Source organism: Asterias rubens, chromosome 2 (genome assembly GCF_902459465.1).
Source record: "Asterias rubens chromosome 2, eAstRub1.3, whole genome shotgun sequence".
Taxonomy (NCBI): domain Eukaryota; kingdom Metazoa; phylum Echinodermata; class Asteroidea; order Forcipulatida; family Asteriidae; genus Asterias; species Asterias rubens.
In genome coordinates this window covers 19,923,266-19,929,452 of record NC_047063.1, presented here as the reverse complement: position 1 = coordinate 19,929,452, position 6,187 = coordinate 19,923,266, and positions in this window count along the sequence as shown.

Here is a 6,187-nt window from a genome sequence, read left to right as displayed (position 1 = left end):
ACTTGAAAATAGCCATCTTCCCAAATTAAAAGATAACATGATCATTGTCCATTAAAACACAGCTGAAATCACGTTATCTTCCGATACTGGTATACTGAAAAACTTTCCATTTAAAATAGTTTAATTGGAAACTGAACAAACTGGCACTATACTCAATAATGTTTGATAAAGTACACAGAATTAGATAAAAACAAGGAAACCTAATTTTACAATGTACTGTACACTGTAATCTTGGAATATCTCATTTGAGTAAAAAATTATTTCATACTAAATGAAATAGTGGTGGTAGGACACAGACATTATCCTATCTATATTTTAAAACTCCCTTAATTAAACAGAATTAGGCCTAAAGAGTGACAAGCTTAACAGAGTAAACTGTGCCAACACAGAACCACAAACAAAAACAGTAAAGGTACTGGACATTATTGGTAATTACTCAAAATAGTCGGTAGCATAAAAACTATAGTTGATAGTATAAAGAAACATGGTTGAAACGGCTCCATTATTTTCTTGCACTTTCGATGACCAATTGAGCCCAAATTTTTACTGTTTATTATTTTATGCATATTTTGGGATACACAAAGTGAGAATATTGTTCTTTCACAATTAGATTACCAAACGTGTCCAGTGCCTTACAATTCATTAGGCCTAAACAAAAAATCTCAAATCAATCTATATTTTGTATGAGCCAGTACAAGTTTGCTCAGTCTGTTCCTTTTAATAATAACTAGTTTCTAGTGTTAAGCGCAAGTTTACAATAACCGTATCAGTGCGCTTTGCCCACGTCATTGGGCCAATAACGTTCCTTTAATCTTTCTTGGCTCTCTATGGACAGACCTGAGCTGCAGCAAAGTGCTAGTGGCTTTTCAACCCCTACCCTCAAAGGTACCCATTATACCCCAGAGTGACCATGACCAGATTCGAACCCACATTGCGATGATTAACCACCAGAACTTGAATTCGACGCTCTTAACCACGACACCCTTCTTTAATTTTAAATGAAATAAACTATATTGATGAATGTGTAGATTATTTTTGTGAATCTACACTCAACTGTCAATTCGTTTCAAACTAAAGTGAATAGTTCAACTTCATAAATAGCTGTCTTCACAAATTAAAAGATAACATGATCATTGCCCAACAAAACACAGATGAAAACATGTTATCTTTTGATATACCAAAACACTTTCCATTTAAAATAGTTTAATTGTATACTAAAAGCAAACTGGCATTGTACTCAATAATGTTTGACAAAGTACACAAAATTAGATAAAAATAAGGAAACATTTACACCGTACATTGTAATCTTGGAATAATTTCCATAACCTGCCACCACTTTTTCACATATTTTTACCACAAGGAGTGTCTCATTTGAGTAAATTCAATCTAAAATATTTCGTAAGAATGAAAAAGTGGTGGTTGGATATGGACATTATCCTCTATACTTTAAACCTCCCTTATTAAACAAAATTACAGAGTGACAAATTAACCAAAACAGAGTTTAAACTGAAACAATAAACAGAACTACAAACAAGAACCTTAAAGGCACTGGACACTATTGGTAATTACTCAAAACAATTGTTTAGCATAAAAACTGACTTGTTAATGAGCAATGGATAACTGTTGATTTAAAAAAAACACTGTGGGGAATGGCTCCATTATTTTCGTATGTATCTTTGATGACCAATTGAGCCCAAAGTTTCACTGATTGTTATTTTAAGCATACATGTATTTTGGGATACACCAAGTGAGAATAACAATTAGGCCGGAAACATTGGAAAAAATCGTCACACTATACTATAACGACATAATCTGTAAACAATCTAATCAATAGCAAGATGAATTTACTTTAGAATCACAGCGGTAACGATAATGTGAGATGATGGCCGTCTTTTGATGAAGATGCCAGTTCTCCCGAGTTGAAAGAGATGGAACATGTATTTGATTGTGCTACAGACTCTGTAGAATCGGGCTTTGCTGATGGCCTCTCTTGGTCCGCATGTTGTTCTCTTAGAAGATCGTACACCAAATGAATTCTGACCAGTAGATTAGCATATGAATATGTTTGCATATCAGTAATCTTATGAATGTACACTTATTATTGATAAAACAATTTAACTGAAACATAATCAATGACAAAAGTTTAAGTCAGAGAATAGACTCTTAATGTAAATAATCACCTTCAGCTCATATACTATCCGCGAAACTACACTTTCTCGCCCATTCTCCTTTAGCTCAGGAAAACGGTACTCAATCTTTGGGAATTTATATTGAATTTAATGCGGAAGAAACATATTGACAATACACATGTAACAGCTATTTGTATAATGAACCTTCAAAAGTATTTTCTACCAAGAAGCATATTACTAACCAGTACAACTCTTTTATTTAACCATAGTTACTCAGTTGGACTTATAGTCAATATATATACCCCTGAATGTTACAATCTGCTAACTTTCATGAAACATGCAGTTCCAGTAATCTCTAAAACTATTTTAAAGCAATTGGACACTTTCGGTAAACAGTATTGTCCAAGGCCCACACTTCGTGTATCACAACTTAAATATAAAATAACAAACCTGTGAAAATTTAGGCTCAATCAGTCATCAGAGTCGGGAGAAAATAGCGGGACAACCCACCCTTGTTTCGCCGTGTCATGACAAGTGTTTAAAATAAATCCGTAAATCTCGATATCGATAATTGGTATATTGTTTTAATGTTTTCTCAAAAAGTAAAGCATTTCATTTTTTCCCTTTTCTTCCTAAAGTGTCAAATGGCCTTATCTGGGCCTCATTGAAAACTTAAAAATGTTCAAATCTACTGACATTTATCTTAATTTACAAAAATGTGTAAGGATAATGTTTTACATGTCTGTTTCAAACTTGTTCTACACTAACCTCATACATCATTCCCACTAAACCAGCAGTACTACTACAATCTTTATACAAGTCCACAAATGGTACTGTCCACTGTGGCATTCTTTGTTGGAATAGTCTAGACAAAATATAACCAATACATGTAAGAGGGTTGAGGAACACAACAGAAAGAGTAATGTAGAACACCAGGCCAGTACCCATACCGCAGTGTGGGGATACGCCTTTCCCGTCAGCAGGAGATCTGTGTGTATATACTCCAACTGACATCAATGAAGTGTCGACCATTCCGGGGTCCAGGCGCCTCCTAATATACACACTAAACAAAAGCTAAAACTAAACTGGCATGGTGTTCCTTGAAAAGAGAGAAGGGGAAGTAGAAGAGGAAATAGAAAAGGAGCGCAGTGAACCTATTCAATACAACATATGGTGCTTCCATTTGGGACTTTTATGGCTCTCCAGATTTTTGTACTATTAAATCAATAAAATTAATAATAAAACTTTTATAGCGCGCATTTCACAATACCTATCTCAATGTGCTTGCATTGATTTAACGTCCCCCAAAGATGAATTTAGTTTGGTTAATGGGACATGAACTTTTGAATTCTGAAAGTTGAACTTCCCGTTTTGGCCAAAGGTAAAGGTCACATGGGATCATACTTCAGACAAGATTTATAACATACATGTATTTTTATTCATCAAGTGTTTTGATATGCAATTACCTTTTAAGCTTATTATAAGTTATTGATAAGGTTCTCATAAAGACATTTTTTATGTCAATATTAAGAAAATTAACTAATTAGTTTAAGCTAATTATTACATGTAACTATTATTTCATGACATTAGCTTTACAGTTGGTACACACATTCATCAGGTCGGGCATGCTCGGCTTTCTTTGACATGTTTCTTCTATCTTTCTCTGTTGATTTTCGAACTTGCATCCAGTATCCTCTATCAATTGGTCAAAAAAGGTCTTCTTTGGGCATCTTTGTCTGCTGGGGATGAGTTTTCAAAGTAGAATATCTCCAGCTTTCAAAGTAGAATATCTCCAGCGAGTTATTCAACAGTTAGTCAATAGACCATATTTGTGGTTTACAATTTCCTTGGGATTGGCACTGGAGAATTTGTCTGAGTAGTCTGCACAGTGTCCTTGGGATTGGCACTAAAGAACTTGTGTAAGCACAATGTCCTTAGGATTGGCACTGCAGACATTGTCCAAGTAGTGTGCACAAAGTCCTTGGGATTGGCACCAGAGAATTTGTCAGAGCAGTGTGCACACAGTGTCCTTGGGATTGGCACTGGAGAGTTTGAGTAAGCACAATGTCCTTGGGATTGGCACTAGAGAATTTGCGTAAGCACAGTGTCCTTATTAGATTGGCACTGGAGAATTTGCGTAAGCACAGTGTCCTTGGGATTGGCACTAGAGAATTTGCGTAAGCACAGTGTCCTTGGGATTGGCACTGGAGGATCTGTCAGAGTAGTATGTTCAATGTCCTTGGTATTGGCACTGCAGAATTTGTCAGGATAGTAGGCACAATGTACTTGGAATTGGCACTGCAGAATTTGTCAGAGGATGTGCAATGTCCTTGGGATTGGTACTGCAGAATTTGTCAGAGGAGTATGCTCTTACAACCTTGCAACATCAATGACCCGCCTGTCCACACATGGGATGGCACAACTCTCCAGGCGAATCAAACTTCAAACACCTTGAAAACGACATGCACATATGCAGACAACCAATGTAGTACGAAAACAGAGAAGACAGAGACATTTGCAGGAGAGCAACAGCAAAAGCTGCCACATTGCGCTGCACCGAACACTAGGCTTAAGACCGGAACTGGTATGTGATCTTTCATTTAATATCTGGAATGGGGTTTCTTTGGTAGGTATCTGCAGGTGTCAGATGGTGTCTAAGTGAAGGTTAGTGTCTGTAAGGGTCGGTTGTAGGCCTAGTCGTTTGTGTCGGTAAGTGTGGTCATGAGTGAGGGGTTAGGGTTACATTAAGGGTTAGGGTGATAGAACTCCCGGGTAGAACTAGGGTTAGGGTTAGGATGAGGGTTAGAGTTGTGTTAGGGACAGACACCTACAAGAAACCCCATTCTGGATATTGAATGCAAGATCACAAAGCAGCTCCATTTGTTTCAAGCCATTAGCACACCAATTTAGAGTAATTTTATTTTGCATTCTAGAGCTCTCTGAATCCCCTGCCCTCGATTCCTCAGACAACCCAAGATACACAATCTTGATGCTCCCCTCCACGACATAGTGGTGTCCAGGGGTTCACCAACCTACAATATGGCCAGACATCTCACCAAGATCCTCCACCCAACTGGCTTCACACAGCACCATATCACCAACACAAGTTCAACATTCATGTCGGTTTTGTCAAGACAACACTCGATCACCAGTTCCTCCAACACCTGAACAACCAGCATGCACTCATCAAATTGACCATTGAACTTAAGGAGAACAGTACCATCATCTTCCATGATGTTTAAGTCACCAGCAATGCAGATAGCACCCTCGCCCACACTGTACACTGGAAGCGCGCACGCGATTAGCATTATCCACACAGGTCTTCATTCCATTATCTACTCTTGGAGTCCACCATCCAGAACAATTTGGTCCACTGTAAGCCCGTAGCAGTTAACTAGGTATAATTATGGGTACCCGAAAACAGTCGTTCAGTTCCAGTTCCATTTTATCGATTCCATACGGGAAACATCCAGCGAGCAGCAGCTCCCACAGAAATTTCACATTTAGTTAGATATTCAGAGATGAAAATTATTCAGTTACGTCGTTAGTGACGTCACATAATGTACTTTTAAAGATCCTCACTTAGGCTGTGTACGCATCCAGTGTAGGATATGTCCCTCCTCATGTAAATGCCATTCATTTCTATTACTTGCAGTTCTGGTTCATGTTGCTCCTGCATGATGTAATCTCTCCGTGATGATCTTCTTCTCTGTCTACATGTACCTCTTTTCCCTTTCCCTGTCCTTGGTTGCCAATCCATGATTCTTGTTGTCCATATAATTATTGTCAGTTCTAAGGGTAAAGTGTCCATCCTATCTCCATATAGGCTTTTTCATATTATTCCTCTGTTCTCTCTTGTTTCTGTGCATTTAATCCTGTCTCTATATTAAGAAATGTAGCACTCGTCTCTCCATTGCTTTTGTTGGTGTGCAGAGTTTATGTTCTATCAGTTTTGTTGTTGTCTGTCCATGTTTCTGCTCCATACGTTATTGTTGATAATGATAGCCCACACTGATCCTATTATTGTTCTCCTCAATACCATATACCATGTAGGTGTG